At 40.9% G+C, this 19,173-nt stretch overlaps 1 long non-coding RNA gene across 4 annotated transcripts in view; it reads left to right on the top strand.

Moving 5' to 3' along the window:
* Positions 1-19,173, top strand: part of LOC142410087 (uncharacterized) — a 183,137-nt gene that overhangs the window by 89,606 nt on the left and 74,358 nt on the right. The window contains exon 1 of one of the 4 annotated variants that reach the window (XR_012775834.1): positions 175-257. The exons of the other annotated variants lie outside the window; for them this stretch is intronic. This is a non-coding gene — a long non-coding RNA (uncharacterized LOC142410087). Of the gene's footprint in view, positions 1-174; positions 258-19,173 lie in introns of those variants that run through there. 4 annotated transcript variants of the gene reach the window in all.

The raw sequence follows: 19,173 nt of genomic DNA, 5'->3' as shown, positions 1-19,173 counted from the left end.
AACTCAAAGGGAAGAGGGATGGTGACACAATCACTGCAAGAATGTGAAGGGTCACAAACTCTTAACTGGAATTAGCCATGGCCTGAACAGTGTGTCCCACTGTGCTCTTACAGGTGCTCAGTCATACGCTGATCTCACTTGCTAGAGGTCCCATCTTAGCTGGAGTTGTAAAGGCATGTGCTTTTGGAGCAGCACCGCAAGTTGTGATCCTGCCACTGCTTGAAAATTGCAGTGGCCATATTGTAACTTGGGAATAAGTGAGTAGGAAAATGCTTCAAAATTGCATGCAACATTCTTTCACTTGCATGCATACTGAGTAGACTTGACTTCATGAACAATCCCATTTATTTCAGTGGAAATTCTTTCAGAATAAGCTTTGGCTGTGATGAATAAAAATGATGGCATCTTTTCCTAAATGATTCCTTTTTGCAAGAGCTGAAGTTTTACAGCTAAAGCCTTTGGAATTTAAGAAATCTGATAAACAGGTTTCCTGAGTCTTTATAGCCTTAATCACAGAAGTAAAGGAAAATGGTCCGAATGGTATAAAGTTCTTGTGTCCATGCCCTGTTCCAAATGCTTGCTTTACACAGGATGGAAAACACTGCTATTAATAATAATGTTAATATGGATGATAGATGTAATAACTATTTCCTTGGAATATTATAAAATCTGTGAGATATTATGGCTCAATTACTTTGCTTTACCTCTCAAAGAGGCACACAATTTCCAACTTGCAGATTTTTTAAAGATCAGTCAATATAAAAACAAGTGGTCTTAGTAAATTGTTTAACCTAGAAGGTGAACATTGTACCGCTTGTGTTTATGAAATGAAAATGGGTTCTTTGTAGCTGCTATATACATATAATTACATAAACATCTCCCTATTAACTTAGATGGATTCTTTGCATTTCAAACTCTAGAAATTCTAGGAGGGAAAGAGGGGATGAACCAGAGAATGAATACCATATTCCAACTGATAAGTGTTTCCTCACATGTATCTGTTTCAGGAAAAGACTTCAGCATATGTTTAACTTTAAGCATGTGCTCAGGTCTCTCTGGATTTAAACATGCACTGATCGAGGATGCTTTCTTAAATAGAAGCAATATGTTGTCCTAGTGAAGTCAACTTGATTTGCCAACTACTCCCCTCCTGTACATATAGTTGATTTCAACAGGCATCTGTAAAGAAAGGGGAAGCTGAGGTCTTTAGAGCAGCTCCTGCTTCCAAAATGGATTTTGTTCTTTGTGGTATGAAGTGCGGTCTTTCCAGTGCCAAAGCTTTTTCCTATCAAAATAAACACTATGTAGAATAATGGGACTGCAGTCTTCTTTTGTAGTCTATGGGAAAATAATAAATCTCTTCCTATGGTATTTCTTGTACTATCCCCTTTTTCCTGTCTTTACCGTCTGACCACTGTCTCTAAAGACCAAGTAGTTCTGGCAGCACAAATACAAGAGAAGTTGCATTATTATGAAGGGGGAGGATAAAAGGTGTTGAGAGTGACTAGGTCATATTCTTGTCAGTCTCCTGTATTTAGACTCCTTTCAGCTTAGTTTCTGGTGACAAACTGCACAGCTGTAATGCCTTACATTTACCAGCCTGCATATATGAAAGATGTGTAATGTTAACTAAGCCTTTCCCGTCCCTCATGGAAGACCACCCTGCCTGCAAAATCTCCAGAGGAAAACACGGCATGTCCTGATCAGAAACTGCCTTTGTTGGCAGAAATACAGTATGTTGCATTAACCAAAACAGCATTTTTTAAAACATTTTTGATGGTGGCTGCTTTTTATTTAAATATTCATTTTGCTTGTGTAAACGGATCTCATTTGGTCTTTGCATCCCGACATCACAGGACTATCTGAAAGCCCTGTTTACATTTAGCTGTGGAAATTGTTTCAAGCCTTGCACAAAACCTTCAAAACCTGATACGCTGAGGACAAAAAAAAGGACTGGGTTCTCCTCAGCAGTCCCCTAGACAGCAGTTTTCTCTGGGATGACCTTTCTGGTGATGAAAGTTACCTAATCTTTCCTCCCCACTGACAGTGCAGTTTTTCTACTGGGTAGCAGCTGTTATTAAGCAAAAGTCACTTTCAAAACTTGTTCCGCTTCTCTAATATTGGCTTCTCCGTGCCTTCACTTGTTGCCAGCTGTGAGTTTATCAATACACGTCACTTGTTTTCTGAACAGTAAGTAAGGCAGCCCCCAACAGCTGCAATGACCATAGAAATAGTAATAATCATATTGTGCTGAACACAGCCATTTACTTACTAGTTGTGAACACAACTGTGGCAACAACGTTTCGGCTCTAACTTTCCCATGTAAAGCGAAAGCCTGGGATAATTGTCTCCAGGGGACTCACTTTAAATTCACAAGGGCACAACTGCGTTTAGAACCTGGCCTCGGGAAACGCACACTGGCACCACCAATACAGTCTGAGGACATAACAAACATACCTAAACACTATCCTTCTTGTTCCTCCTCGAATCATGGGTATGAAGCTTCTTGCTTCAACTGTTACTCTATATACATGTCAGCACAGCATAAAATACACCGTCTAGACTGTCTACTTGAGCTTGAGAGGTGCAAGATACTAAATCCTTCTCTCTTTAACACCATTTCAGCAGTGTAATTTCACTCAAACAAATACGGCAATTCCTGATTTACCTCAGAATAACCTCAGGGACACGTGGCTAATCTCAGGGTGTGGGGTTGAATCCTACACTAGGAAACCATAGCTTGAGTTAGTGTTTTCTGAAGAGTGATTTACCAGTCAGAAAGGGCTGAACTGTAAGGCTACTGGTGACAAGGAGCCGCTTCTTTGCTGTGTCACAGTTTTACCAAGTGTGAGATGGTTGTAATTATGTTAATTTACCTGTCTTGGATACTGTGACAAGTAAATTGCAGGAGAGTTTATAAACGGGTATCAAATGTGTGGTTCTAAATGTGAAATCTCTAGGTTTAGACAGGTACTTCTAGTAGGTCCCAGGAGAAGCGTCTGTCTTTTCCCATCCACCAGCCAGTCCTTCATTCCAGAGTGCATGAAGTAGTGACCATCCTACATCAAAATCTTGACGTTGTTTTAGGCATCTGTCTAGTATTTTTCCCACTCTGACCGCAGTGAGAGGCAGCACTCTCATCTCTCTAATCCCAAAACTTTTCTGCAAGAAAGGTAAATATTACTCTCTGCATTTTGCAGATGGAAAAACTGAGCAAAGAGGTTAAATGGCGTAGTCTAATAATAGACAGAGATAACAAGCATGGGAACAATACGTATGGGCAGAAATTTCAGGCCTCTGGAAGCGTTCAGGATCACAGTGCAAATTCAGCTAAAGGCTAAACTCTGCATTCATGTGCATCTAGAAGTGTCTGGTTTCCTGTGTATCTCCTTATAAAGCGATGTATGTACTCGCAAAGCCAGGTGCAGATGTCATTACGTTATGGAGCTTTATTAGAGCATATCTTCCACTCTGGTACTGATCCACTCAAATGTCCATGGAATAATACTCCAACTTTTCTTTATTCTTGTATGTCCTCTTCCACTCTTCCTGTGAGATTTAGGACCAGTTTCTGGACATATAGAGGAGGCAGCTGCCATCCTCACCTTACTCTTCCATCCACTTATGTCTTCAGTAGGAATGGAAGGACCAAATTCTGCCAAGTTTCTTAATACTTTTCTGGACTGTGAGGGCTTGGGGTTTTTTTTTTAGTGGTGGTGGTGATTTTCAGAAAGGCTTATGGGCCATCTTCATGCCTTTCTGTGTGCAAAGTACAAGGGATTTTTTTCATTTTGAAAAAAATCATGTGTGTTTATTTAACTTACTTCCTGTGGTAGCATCATGTGCCAGTGCAGCTACAGAGAGAGAGTCAGTGCTGGGATGACTTTCATTCATTTACTGTATTTGAAAAATAAGAGGAATAAAACTTCATTAGCATAACACAGTCTGTTAGGTCCCATACTTTTACCCCCCAAAGGTCTTGCTGTTTCCTTGTGTTTTGATAAAATGGCTGATACACTGCTAAATTGCTGGGAAAGTTAGGAATAACATTAATTTAATGAGAGAGTTAGATTGAAAATATGTTGTAGAGCTGGACTGCTGCTTTTGCTTCTTTTTTAACTGCTTGGCATTCCTGATGCTGGGTCTTGGTTTCTGTAGCCATGCAGCATATGAATCAGAGAGAACCCACCCTGTGCTTTGGCATAACTCTTAAAGCACTGACAGTTCCTCTTTCTTCAGCAGTAATTAAACAAGTAAAAACTGGTTACTTTGGTTAGCAGATATAAATGTGGAAAATATTCACAAATACATATCACTGGGCGTGTGTGTCTAAGGAATCTGGATGAGCTGTGGTTGGACTCTCCTTTCCCACATACTTACAACAAAGGTGCTTTATCCAACAAAGCCATCTGGCCAAGGTCTTTTATTTCAGCTAATTCATGTTCTCTTTTTCTTTGTAAGGCTTGAAGGTTTGCTGATAATGCAGTTCAGTGCAACCCTTAACGACAGGAGGCACTGTTGGGGATAGGAGTCAGCACGAGGAAAAATCCATTAAAACCAGGATGAGACAGTCTCATAGAACTAAGGCCCAGCCTGTCTTTAATTTTTTGCACTGATTTGACTCTTACAGTTAGCTTTGCAATTCAGAGCGGGCTAGCATGGCTCTTAGTTTGGAAGCGATTGTAACACTGAAAAGGTACCTCTTATTAAAATAAGTTCTCCAGTAAATAACGGCTATACTGGCGTAAAGGTGTTCATCATGGCACTGGAGCGGTTGTATGCTCTGACTGCAGAGGCGGACATATTTAAAAGCAGAGCTAAAATGAATGCAGACAAACCCTAACTGACTGTTTAAAAAACCACATCTTTTGGGAGGAAGTATGAGCTGATGATAAAGCATTAGTGGTGTTTCAAGAGCAGCGTGCTTGATTATGACTTTCTTGGAGGCTCCATTTATGGTCGCAGACGGAACAAAAGCACCCCTGCCTCAGTGACCCCTCTGTAAAACGGGAGTAAACAAACCAGAATTTATAAATTCAGAAATCCTTCATGTGATGATCCTTCATGATCACCTTCATTACCCAGTCTATAGTGTGGGCTACAGAACTTCCTTGGATTAACTCCTGTCAGAGATAATGCAGATATTTAGGAAAAATATACTATTCTGATTTTAACATTTCTGCTAAAACACTTGATAAGTTGACCCATATCTAAAATACTAACAGGAGCATAACCCTGATCTAAAGGAGGCAGGCTGAGACCCCTTATAATATTGCAGCAGTCAATACTGAGGTGAGGAGGAGACAGGGACTAACACTTAATAATTGAAATACAGGCTCGCCTTTTTAGTCTAGAGCTGTTTCACTTCAAATTCCAGGTATACCTATGACTGCTACATTGATGATCTGCCTACTGCATTTTCTGTTTCGCATATTTTTCCCCTAACCTTCTTTTTGTTAAGTTGATATTGCTGGTTTTGTATTTTTCAGTTCGTCTTGTGGCTCTTTTCCTAATGTCTACTTTTCAAAACTGTTGGTGCAACTGGCACCTTATCCACGCACAGGTTCTGGGGATCCTGCCCACCACTGGGCAGGAGAAAGGCAATGACAGAGGAGGATGGGGTTGCTCAGCACATTAGCAGGGAAGGCTCTTTAGGCTTCTTACCCAGTGATTCAAAAGTCCGTTGAAAGTGGTAGGAGTTTCTTTGTTGAATTCAGCAGGCTTTAGACCTGATAGTACTAGACCACCAAGTAAGGACAGTTTTGATCTTATTTATTTTTAACAAAATAGCTTCAGTTTATTCCTGTAGGCTATTTTATTTTTCTCAAATTACCCAATTCATATTCACCTCCTGCAGGGTTCTCTTTTCTCACTGCTGTTTATTACACACAGAAGAGTTGCCTCTCCTCTAATTTACCCCTGTGGTACAACTCCACTGACTAGAGAGGAGAAATTCCTACTTTATACCAAAATAAGCAAAAGGAGAATTGGTGCCAGATTTTAACTTTGGTGAGCAGCTTGCTTCTCTTTGCCTGGAATCATCCAGCAATACCACAACTGGGAGCTATAGTCAGACATCCAAATATAACAAATATTTCTGGGTTTGCATATTACGCTTTCCTGCTCCTCAGATTCAGGCCGGGAGGAAGAGGAAGATTATGAAAGAAAATGTATGCATGAATATTTTAGTAATCTGCTGTGTTAGGAAGGAAAAAATGTAAAGAGCAGATGACTGATTCATGGTGTTTTGGTTGAAAATATTGTAGCCTTTAAACATTGCCTCAGTGTGGTTGGGGTGCTTACAGTAAATATATTTCACACCAGATGTGGTCTCAAATGTACATGACTTAGAATTTTCCTGCACACAGTAACTGTTGGTTCTGGGAGCCTGAGGATCCCCAGGTTTCAAAAAGACCATTCCTGTTGTAGCTGTCCTGCCCAAGGGGTGCCGGCAAAATGAACACAAGGGTTGGGGAGGTTGCTGACCCCTAAAAATCTCAAGCTTCAAATAGTCTATAAAACATAGATGCTAGTGTTCTGCTTCTAGGCGCTCAATAATGCCTTTTGTTCTGAAACCACGTGTCTTTGCATTAGGAGGAGCGGGCACCATTAGAAGAGGTGATCTTCCATCGACCCCGTAACGTGCAAGCTCAGCAGATGCAGAAGGGCCCATAGGACATTTTCTTTCTCAAATGGATAATACATACATTGGCTATGTTGTTATAGGGTGCAGAAATAGAATGGGGCTTCTGATTCCAGCTGAAAAGCTAGCGACTGCCTACCATGGTTGCCTCTGTTAAATCCCTGCAAGTGATTTGGGCCAGATAGATACATGTCTTATGATTTCTGTCATTCATCTGGTGCCATACATACACATGATTTCTAGAAAGAATTAAAAGAAGTAAAAAAAAAAAAAAAGGTTACCATTGATGAGTTGGATGTGGATATTCAGTTGATTCAGAAAGATGCTGAGTATACAGAAAGGTTTTGAGTACATTAGTATCAGCAGAGTGTTTAGCCAAGAGTATATTACTTTTGGAACTGAAGCTGGAATTGTACTGGGGAAAATACGAAGCCGAGCTCGTGCACATGAATGGGCAGCTCCAATGAGACCTGTTGAGGAGTGTGTGTGGAACTACTGCTGCAAATATAGGGCTCATTCTGTGCGTCTGTGCAGACCTTATTTAAATGTTTGTGATGCAAGAATTTAAGGAATAAAGGAGCATTATTTCATACTACTTAGAATATAAATATCACTTTTTCTCCCAGCAGGACTCAGACAGTTCACGGCAGTGCCTCAATTAGCACCTTCTTTCCCAGGCTGTACCTAAGCTGCAGTCAGATGTGTCATTGCAATGTGCACTGCTTTAGCTAACATGGCTTTTGGTAGCAGGAAACCTGCAACACCTTGGGCTTTGGGTAAGCTACAAATGATATTACCTACCTGAAACCATGAGCAAATATTTGCCTATTTGACAGCTGAAGCCTGTGGTACTCTGACCTCATCGCTTTCAGCACTCAAACCTAGTTTACAGCTAGTCTGAGATACCTACACGTGTAACATTCGTGCCTTGCTGTCGCCGTGAGAGTAGATAGTCCGGAGACTTTGCATCGTTCTGTGACAAGAATCAAGCTCAAATCTAGATATGAGCCTTTGCTGCCTAGGTCTCAAAGAGGCAAATTTGTGTTGCTGGGTCTCTACAAAGTTATACAAATGGCAGGATTTAATCATGTCTGAATGCAATTTTGGGTAACTAAGTAATTGACGTAATACTGGTCACAATATGTTGGCTGGTGAAGACCACAATAAACTGTGCATGTCAGCTAATCATGATTAAACACTGATGAGGCCAGGCTAAAACTGCACTTAGCTGACATGTGCTGAATGCTATTTGTTCTTGTCTACACCGATTCACATTGCATTCAATGCGGCACAATATAGATAAGCCCTTTGGGGAGAGTGTAGCTCTGGTCAGGCCTCAGTGTTCCCTGACTGGCCAACAGCTGCTCAGAGCAGTTTTATAAAGGGACCACTTACCCATCCTTTGATGGAGAGATAAGCCACTGTAATGTAATTACAACCAAGGAGATGGGAGAGGGGAAAGAAAAAAATATGCCAATCATGAAGGGGGTACACGGAGAGCCTCAGATTCCTTCTAACCTAAACATTGTGGCAAGGAAAGAAGTCTTAATTAGGAAACGTGTAGGCATAGAACAGGAGCCCATCCTAAATGAATTGGGGTGTGATGAGCATAAAGAAAATGCTTTTTAAAAAGATCTTTGACTCCCACTGAGTGCTTGTTTCTTAGACTTCCTTGCCTAATAATGTCAGCATTTAAATGGCCCCAACTCCCAAATAACAAGCCTTTGAAGTTAACACCTCATTGAGGTATAGAGTTCATACGTTTGCTATTCCTATTATTTGGCTAGAAACCGTTTTCTGCATGGCTAGCTTAATAGGGCAACAGAATATTAAGTTGTATAGGGATTGAGAAAGCTATTCACACAAAGGAAAGAGCTACAGACTTCATGTATTTGAACAGAACCTGACAATTAAGAGAAAAGAGCAAAAGTCTGGGAAGTGCCCTGAATCACATAATTGCATGAAATTTTTTCATACCTGTGATATTTCCAGTGGCCAGGCACAAACACCAGGGATTTTAGACTTGGGCTGCGTTAGGGAGTTGTAGTTGTAATTAAGAGATGAGAGGAGGTGCTTTTTCCATCCTGCCAAAGTTTTAAAGCTTCAAAAAGTATTTTGTTCTTCAGCAGGACAAAATCAAGATGGTTTGGATTTTTTCATTGAAAAAGACAACAAAATGCTGAAAAATGATCTGGTGCTGGTTGGACCAGTTACTTAGGGGATGGGTGATCCAGACTCAAGACTTCCTCTGTTGTTCTCCAGCATTACAGATGAATGCCTCAGCCACCAGGCTATCTGCTATTTTAGAGTCTCTTTCTTTTGGTTTTGGCCCCAGCATACAGCAGAACTCTGAGAAAGACATCTTCAAACAATATCTTGTTGAATATATACACCAATAAAATGGCTTTTCATTCATTTGCATTTTTGACACAGTAATTACCAGTTGTCTCTATTTCTGATAATATGCTGCAGCAGAATAATAAGCACTGCCCCAAAACAATTCTTCTAAGTCATAGTTATCTGTATCATAGAAAAGCCTAGAGCCTGCAGTTAGAGAGGGCTCTTTGGTGCTTACTGCCATGTGGTCGATATTTTCTTACCCTGAAAAATACATTAATAATCTAAACGGTGCAACAGAGAGATGCAACATGGTGGTGTTAGGCTCATTTTCACAGGTAGGGGACTGAGTGATAACATGACTTGACTAAGGCCATACAGGAAACTTTGCAGAGCCAGGATTAAACAAACTTGGCAGGGTGTCCCAGACTTTGACCACAAGTAAAGCCACCTGTCTCCTCTAAGTATGCCTTACAGAGCATAAATTAGACATTAGAATGATTACAGAAGTTGAAATGGTTTAGAAAAGATCTGCTTGTTCCAGTGCCCATCTGAATACCAGCTTCTACTTTTTTTCCTATGGTATTTACAGTTTAGAAATTGCTGGCTGTAAAATTGTCTGCTGTTTGGGATTCAAGGGATTTCTTGTCATTTATGTCACTCACTAGCTTAGGCTAAGCTTATGCTTCAGTTTATTTCTCTGAATATAGGTATAAAAATACCTACCTCCTCCAGGCTTCAGTTAATGAAGGATTCCATCTTCACTCCTACCCAGTGTAATTACTTCACATCTATACCACTGTAAATATCATCATGACTCAGTCCAATGTTTATAGCCCCTTATCCCATAGCAAAAGGCACATTAGGTATTCAGTTACAAGCAACTGGCATCCATGTATAAGTTAGACAATTATTATGGGTATGCAACTAGAAGAATCTTCTGCAAAAATATCTTTTTTACTCTGTGAGCCCTCTTAGGGCTTGGAAAGCAGATTGAAGGCAATTTCACGTGTTTATATTAACTTGCTGCTAAGAATGAATCACCGTTTCCGCACAAATCCACTGAAGTGTTAATAGCATCTGTTCATTTTATAGTAAGTGATGGATTTAAAAATGGATGAATGGAGAAGAAAAACAGCCCCATCACCCTGGTGGTCCTGTGTCCAAATGACATGTTGTGCTGAACAGCGATAAATTTTTATGCAGCTTCTTTAAAGAAAAACCACCCTTTTGCATGTGTAGACCCTCATTCCTTAGGCACTGTGTCCTTCTACAGTGTAAAATCACAATGACAATAATTACTTTGAGAAACAAAAGGAGTCAGATTTCTCTTACCACAAAGCGGTAGTTTGACAGGGCGGGCAGCCCAGGTGTCTAAATGCTCTGTTCCCTCCAAAAGTTGAAAATGTAGTTTCTCAAAATCCCTATTCAGCTGCAGCCTGACTTAAACTCCCTAGAGGCCTACATTTCCATGCATAAACCCCTCCCTTCAGCCCATAGCCCAGTCAGTTGATTTTTAACCTGGGAAGCAGGGGATTGATTTCAAATAACAGTTGTATGTAGCCTTGTGGAGATGGCATTTATTTACAGGGAGGACAAGACTGGAGTTCCAGTCCCTACACCAAGGACTGTAAAGGAAACAATTATTGGATAAAATGCAGAAGTTTTTCTCCACTCCAGAACGGATTGAGAGAGATGCAAGATGTGATTTTGAACATCAGCTTGGACATATCTGTGATGGGAATGACGACCTCTTCAGCTCCTGTTCATCAGGTCCTGTGAGAAATATATACCATCACGTTGTGTCATGAGATGGGAATGGGCTCAGAGCTCACAGCGTCAGTGATCGCTACCCCTGCCGCTGGTGCCCATTTCTTACTATCTGCTGCAGTTGTAATCACTAATGCTCCCATGTGCAATGTGGCAGCTTCTGCCTTAGTTGGAATGGGGAAGTTGGAGAGTGACAGTGATGTGTTGGCACTGGAGATAGAGCAAAATGCAGTAAAAATAGAAGCTTAGGACCCTTGCTCCAATATAGCTATGCCTGGGTTTGAACAAACTTGAGTTAAAGGTAGGAATAAAATCTGTGTTGCACATCCTCTATCAGAGGCACAGATTACCTTCTCCAACAGCCAAGTGCTTGCTCCTTTTCCAGCCCTGATCCTAGCCCCTGTCTTGTGCAGGTTCTGCTTTCATCTGACCCCATGCTGAGCCAATTTAACTCACTAATCTTGCGGAAAACTGTATTTTGATGGATCAGTTTTTCACTGGGTTAGTGAATTGAGCCTCTCGCTGTCCGGTCAGATAAGCTCTAGAGCTGACACAAGCAGCAGAGGGGAGGGACTGGAGCAAGAAGGAAGTAAGGAGGAAGGAGAAAAGGGAGAAGAATTGTCCCCTTTTGGCAGCAGGGGTGCTTTAGATTAGCTCAGCCATATCATCTAACTGGACTGTGAGAGTAAACTCTGCTCTGTTTTCTGTTATTGCTTGCTTTATGCTTTGTTTGTTTTGGTTTTTGATAGGAAGAAATGTAGCTGTATATATTTGGGAGAGGGGTTTGGGCAAACATCCTGATCTGACATCTGTTCAATGCAGCTTGGATTGGGATTTCTAGACCCCTCCCTACCAAAAAGTTGGGTTTAAAATGCTTCCCTGTCCAGCACATCACATTAGCCAGTGGCCTCCCAGCTAGTTCAAGAACACTGAGATGCTTAATTCAGCCCAGGTGCTGTGCAGGTCGCCCTGCTTGTGGCTTCTTCCCACAGTGCCAGCTACTGCTCCTGGTTCCTTTGAGGAGAAGCTCTAGGTCACACAGAAAACTAGGGCAAAGCCAGGAATTACATTCTCCTTTCCCGTATTACAATCTGGTATCTTAATTATTATTTCAGTTCTTCCTGTGCAGTGTGAGGGTCCCTCCCCCCACTCCCAGGTTTGTGTGTATCTTCTAAGCGTCAGCAACAGAGGAGAATCATCTGCAGAAATTCAACTGGGGGGGGGGAAGTCTTGTAAGCATTCATTCATATTTAAGAATGAATTTTCTTCAGCTGCTCTGTGACCCACTTATGTTGTCAGGAGAACTGCTAGATGCGTTTAAAATTACACGACAGTACCTTTCTTAAGTTCCCTTGTAAAGTTTTGGGGTGTTGTTTGGAACATTATTTTGTTCAGCAAAAGAATGGAAGTGATTCCAGATATTACTGTCTGTGTGAATATAGTATTTCCCTCATTTTAGTTCATTTACCTAATGCCCGCCTTGTTTTAGGGAACCTAAGCTGAATTATAAATAGACAGATTCTGATTTGTAGTATTTGTGCCAGAGGATCAGGCCCTGAAATACTTTGCTTCTGAACAGTTAAGCTATAAATGTGGAAAGGTACCACCTAAATGGGTAACCCAAATATATGCTTTTAGCAGAGGAATCCTGGCAGTCTTCCTATCATGAAAGTTTGTTCTTTTGTCTTTATTTGAAACATTTAGAAATAAAATTCTCATCTGTTCTTATTTCTTAAAAGCTTCTCTTATACCAGCATGTGGCTTGCTCTCCACCTTAAACACATCAAAAGCAGCAAACCAATCATCATATTTAATGTGCTTTAAGAATTTCTTGATTAGTGCTTCATCTGCTATAAGATAACAGCAACAACCACCACCACCACCACCAGATAATGAGAACCAAATAAGCCAAAGCACTGCAGGGACCTTACATGCGGTGGGTTTTGTGAAGAGAATTAACATGAAAGAGGGTTCAGTTTGGGGGTAGAGGTCAGGGCAGATAAACTCCTGTGTTCTGATACATTTCCTTAAAGCGGGAAGCGCTTTAGAGAGCGAGGCTGTGGGAAGAAGCTGTCAGCAACGGGGTGGTCAGCGGTGTCAAGGGTGGTGGCCTATGTTTTTCTTCTGTTGCAGCCTTTCATCCTCCATCTGTCAAGCTCCATAATTTTCAAGGCAGACAGTAGATTTTTAATACAAACCTTTAACTTCCCAGGTCTGAAGTGCCCCTTTTATCTCGGAATAATGCAAAAATGGCAATAACTGTTCGGGAGTTTGTTTAAAGACAGTGTCCCCACTCAGGTCTCCTTGGGATGGCACCAGATTGCCATCTGGGCAGAGGTACATGCCATAGGCTCCTGCTGCTGTTGAAACGGTGGGCCGTGTTGCCCTCCACAGCCATTTGTGAGTGCGGAGGCTGACACGCTGCCGGCTTGTGGATCGCACACATGGCTGTGATGCAGCACCAAAAGAAATGGTAGTTGGTTAGGGAAAGGCCTGGAGACAGGCACCCTGGTGGAGCAGGGCTGGATGCAGGCTCCTTACTCAAGCACCCTGGCAGCGGGATCAGCATGGCCTTATGCGTCCTACTGACCCTGCCCCATGTGGCATCACGGCCCCATTGCCGACTCGTTTGCCCAGTGCTGACCACAGGATACTGCCACGATGACTGATGTCCCCAAGCGGCGTGTGACTGAGCTTGGGCTAAGGACTAGTACAAGTCGGGGCTTTCTTCATGCTACGCTGCATTCTAGCGCTTAGCTGGACATCTAGCGCTTAGCTGGAGCTGACATCTTAGCATGGCTTGTGTCATATAATTTTGGAATGAACAAGACTTGGCCCACACTCAAAATAAACAGTGTTTAAGTGTTTAAATTAAGGCTTAACTGACTCAGACACTGAAACTAGTTTCAGCCACTGTGTTGCTGTATTATTAAATGCCACAAATTGAAGTTCCTCCATTCATCTGCAAGGATTATCACAGCAGAACTGGCACTAACTGAAGCATCCAGATGAGTGAATGAGGTGAAATAATCCTAGTCCCAGTGAAATCAGTAGGAATTTTTCAAGGGGCTGTTTTGAGGTCTAGATTTCATTCAACCATCTCAGCTGAAGTTGTCCCAAGGAGAAAGCTGTATATATTCCTTCATTCATTCCCCAACACCAATGCATCCCTTAAACTTCCACAGCATAGTACTGAAATAAGTGCAATAAATGGACTTAAATTAAGTAAGCATGATTTCTTAGCCTGGAAATCTCATCTGGAAAAAAATCTTCTTATATATAAGTAACTTGGAGTATAATGGGGGATCATCTTATTTCTTTGTATCTCTTGATGTTGCTGCTAGTTGGACTGGTGAGTTCTGCTCTTCTGTAGTTTAACAGAAAAATGACCTGTTGTATTCTATACCCGCTTGTGAATGAACTTGTGAATAACAACTGAAAATCCCGGTTGCTTTTGTGCATGTGTTTGCATAATTCAGTGCAAGAAATGCCAAAGACTGAAATGAAAATGGGGCAGGGTTAGCAAGTTCGGGTCCAGATCTGAATGCAAATGTTTGCAAATGTGGAACAGAGAAGGGGGTTCCGATCCAGACATTCAGCTTAGCTTGTTATTGAAATTCAAATTCAGATCAGTTGCAACATTTGGAGATAGATCAGAATTCTCTTGGCAACAGGAAGTGTTTGGATGTGCGGGTATTGTTTCAGGCCATCAGTCTAGAAAGACATCGATGAGCACACATGCATCAGCTTGCCCACACACAGACGTGCACACACCTTCCTCTACAAGAGTAGGAAGCGGAAGCTCCCTGCAAAGAAGTGACATTGCACTACTAATGACTTTGGTTGTAAACATTATCACATGCAACCTACTGCTGTCTTCTGCATTGATGTTGGGGAGCAGAATCTTAGAAACATGGACAAAAATCCTAGCAGTGTACTTTAGTGCTGTATGCAAACTTTTAGGTACTAAGCTTCCTAATCACTACCGTATGGCTCATAAAAGAAGCAATCCGATACCAAGTACCGAGAGAGGTTGTTATTCCTCTGCTCTATCCTATACCACTCCAAATGTTAGAACAATAAATACATTTACCTCTTGTTTAAGATCACTTAAAATAAGTTGTTTTAATTAAACCTCCTAGCAATCTATCTGCACTAAGTGATTAAGTGCCTCTTCTTTCAGTGAAAGGAGAAGGGATTATCACAAGACAAGACTGATTGAATTATGGGCAGAACTAGGATTGGGTAAAACTGCTGAATATTTTCCATCTAAATTCATGTGAAAATACTGAAGTTTGAGTTTGTGTGATGTTATTCCTCTCAAATATTCCCCCTCCTTTCAGTCCTTCCATCCCTCCCCACTGCCCCAGAGTCAATGAAATAGTTATTTCCCTCAGGTTAAAGTTCAGCTTTGAATATCAACTTTAAAAGCTGCCCAAGAAGAGAGCTTTCTTTACCCAATGGGAATCATTTTCAGCAACTTAAACTTAAAATTAAAAAATGAAAATGTAGCAATTGTGTTGATGAACTATAGCTATTTAAAATTGTATCAAATTTGTAAAAATTTTGAGTTGCTTAACAATCAGTTCTGTGCAGCTGTATCATAAGAAGCGTTTGTGGGGTTGTTATGCTATTTGTACATCATAACCTGAAATATCTTGTGTGAATTAAAATTCAGTAATTATTCTTTCAAACCAAGCTTCTTAAATTGCTCTCAGCCTAGGAATCACACTGCTGGGTTTGTTGTTTTATTGCTAGCTGTATCGCTTTCAGGATGGAAAATAGTCACAATAAATGGCTCTTTTATGTCTTGTAGTATGTCCTGCAATGGTTATGGTATTATCTATCTTTTAGCTTTCCTACACTCAGTTTCCTTTTCAAGTTCCCATCTTTTCCCCCTTTACCCCTACCCTGCTACCTGACGTGATGGATGGGATGGAAAACTAAACCAAAGTCTAGATCCTGGCACAGCGCGGGCAGGCAAGCACTCGAGACGTACTGCTCCGCTAATTTATTTGGATTCTTTACCTGCAACCTCCCTGCTGTTTTAGTACTGGGGCCTCTCTTGGGCAGAGACAGGCAAGCATGCTGTGTGGTGGTTTTATTGTGATGTGGACAAATGATCATGAGGGACTAGATGGAAACTATTGAATATACTAGCTTGCAGTGGTGGTATTTAAAGGTAAATGCATTAACAGTGCGCTGCCACCTCCTTTTATCTCACCCACCAGCATGCTGCAGGCAAGTCAGGCAGGATGCCACCTTGGGAACTGATTGCTGCCATTGGCATTTTATAAGCAAACTCCAAATAGGAGTGAGAGGGAAAATGCAGAGACAATGTGGGAGTTGAGCCAAAGGTGCAGTGTTGTGTCTCCTTTCTAAATTATCCTATTAGCTGAGGGGGGCCTGCGTTGCAGTTAGGCTTAGGGTCTGACTGGCTTAGGCTCCAGCTTTCACTGAAGGGCAAATGAAAATGACATGTTAAAATGTCGTTCCTAGTGTCCTTCCACTGGGTGTGAATTGGGTAGTTCTGCCTCCCAATTTTAAAGTGAGCAAGAAGTGAGCAAGACACAGTACCAATCCCAAATATGAGTTTTGGTTGGTCGGCTTTTTGTCCTAACACATGGCGTTGCCAGTGCTAGTGTGATTTCTTTCCACGTCTTTCCAAGACTACAAATACAAAGAAAGAATAATAAATGAACCTGGGGGACTTCTTATTGCGTGGCACCGCAGAATATATGTGAGTACGAGAGAAGGAGTGAGATGTCAGTGCTCTGCTTTAGCATGTTTCAGCAGGGACTTCAGCAACCGAGAGAACCTGCTCTCTGGCCTCCTGACCAGCTAAAATGGATCTTGGTTTCAGCACAGGATCGCAGCCATTCTGCCTTTTAAAGCACAGTGGGAAGTTTGTTTCCTGCATAATTACAGCAAGAATTCAGTCTTTTCAGGTTAGGTACAGAGCTATATGTTACTAGAATGTACTGCAGCATAAGAAAACCACTCATGAGAGTCTGTCTTGCAAATAACATTTACATTTTTGCTAATTGGAAAGAATCAAGCTTTTGTTTAGCTGTACAGATATGGTTTGATGTTTTTAAAGGAAAGGAATTCCAGAAGGGCTGTTTCATCAGCAGGGTGAATTAACAAAGAAAAAGAAAAAAAAGAAAGAAAATTGAATGTTCCCTCACACACATATTTTCCAGTTCAGAAGTCTAAAAACCATGTGATCTTCCAGCTACATTTTCCTCTTGCAAATCCTAGTGTTTTTTATTAGGACAAGTTTCATTTTATTGCCTTGTTTTCCTGTAAAGCCAACAAGTTAAAACAACAGGATTTAATTTTGGATTGGCAGGCCAGCTAAGAGATAATACATCGTGTGCCCCCCTTTTATCTTTTTCTTTTCCTTCCTCCTCCTGCTTCCCAGTCTCCTTGAGGTGCTCCACTCTGCCACTGTGCTGCTCAACTTATTGGCCTAAAAATCTTTCCAGGTGATTTATAGAACCCTATGGTTATTGTATGGCTAATGATTCATGGAACTTCATTAAATAGCAAGTATGTGCCTGCTTACTGTCTGTGCACACTGCATATTAGAACCTTTGCACTCCCCCTTGCAAATTGCCCCCATTAAAGTCGCAGACAAAAGGTCCTCTCAGTAGCTTACATATTTTCCCACATGTGAGAGAGCAATTGGAAACTTCCTCTTGATAACTAAAAACTTTTGAATTAGAATTTATGAGAAGGGTCTTTTGGTCTCATTGCCTAAGGGCTGAAACAGATCCCAGTGTGTACAAGCGTTCCTTTGATGCATGGAGCTGCACAGGGTAACATTTTTTAACAGGATCAAAAAGCGTAATGCAGGGACAATGTGCGGAGGCCCTTACTCTGACACAAGGAGTCAGAGTCTGTGTTTTTCCAAGGCTAAAAATGTAAAAGTATGTGTCCAGGGTAGCAACAACATTTTATATTCTTTTTAATTGCAGTAAAGTCCAAGATAAAATAATGGCAGTCAGTGTTACAACTTCCTTTTCTTTAATGTTCCTCTAAAAATGCTTTGAAGCCGCTTTTACCTTTGGGAAAGTATTGTATATGTGTTAGGGGAAAATATATCAAAAAGAAAATAAAGGGCCAGATCTTTAATTGCTAGAAATCAGCATGGCTCTATTACAGGGATTGGAATTTCTCAAGCTGTGGATATGGCTAAAAACTTTCTGTCATTTCTCACCGTGTGCTAATATATTCCTGCCTACTTACTTAGTAGGACTATCCTGTTCTGAGTTTACGATCGACAAAACATTTTTCAATAGCACTTCTTTGCAAAGGCAGCAAAAGTCTTAAACGCTCATCTAACTTCCAAATCATAAATATTTCCTTTGGTTTCAGCTGCGCTATTCAAGAGCTTAAAAAGAGGCACAGGCATATGTACTGGCTGATCTGAAGTCTCTGCAAAAAGGTCTTGATAACTAGAATTTTTCTCACCTAATAGTAAAAAGAAATGACTTGGTACTCACTCAGGTGCCCTACATATGGTCTTTCTTTATATCTCACTTCACACTATGTATGTCTATACACAAACAAGAGTGAAAAAGGAACAGCTTCATGTTATGGGGCCAAAACACCACAGATATTATTATAAAATGGTCACATTACATCAGACTTATTGATTGCATTATTGCAATAGAGATGCTTTTGAGACAGGTATTTTCTGTATTCACACTGGCAATATTTGTAAAATCTGTCTTGATACTCAAGTCATACATATTAGCTAAAAGGGATGTTTTCACCAAGCAAAAGAATCAGGTTTGAAATACTTGAAATATCTGTCTTTAATGCAGCATGCTAACTTACTACTTGTTCTGCGGCTGATGAACTAAATTTCTCTCCCTTTACACCATTTGTAGGTCTCCTGAATGAGACAGGAGATTTAACCCTTGATTACTTCTGTGGTCAGTTAAGAGCCAAGTGAATTTTTCAAAATTAGTGTAAGTTTGGCTTGGTCTTACTGTTGCACTTTTTCTTCTTCTCCAATAACACACTGCCAGAGTGTTTGAACCTCCGTGGTGATCTTTAGAGAGCACAGTATATGGCATATAAAAAGCCCAGAAAAAGTGCTATCTGAAGGACCAGAATAACTTCACACGTAAGTCAGAAAATGTAATGGAAATGGTGGGGGACAGTGAGAAACTTCCTGGGCATGGAGGGTCTCCTATTCTTAGCTTGTATGGTGCCAGCATGATAGGGTCTTTGTCTAATTTAGGTTTGACTGTTTTCTTATGTTTGTTTATTATTAATAACTCTGACTAGATATCAATAGTTATATTATATATCATATCATGTATAGACATATACTCTATGCAATATCTGTACAATGCCATTAGATATCATCAGCTTACTCAGAGGGCCATATTTCATCAATTTGGCCCTAA

Source organism: Mycteria americana, chromosome 5 (assembly GCF_035582795.1).
Source record: "Mycteria americana isolate JAX WOST 10 ecotype Jacksonville Zoo and Gardens chromosome 5, USCA_MyAme_1.0, whole genome shotgun sequence".
Taxonomy (NCBI): domain Eukaryota; kingdom Metazoa; phylum Chordata; class Aves; order Ciconiiformes; family Ciconiidae; genus Mycteria; species Mycteria americana.
This window is presented reverse-complemented; position numbering and strand designations above follow the sequence as displayed.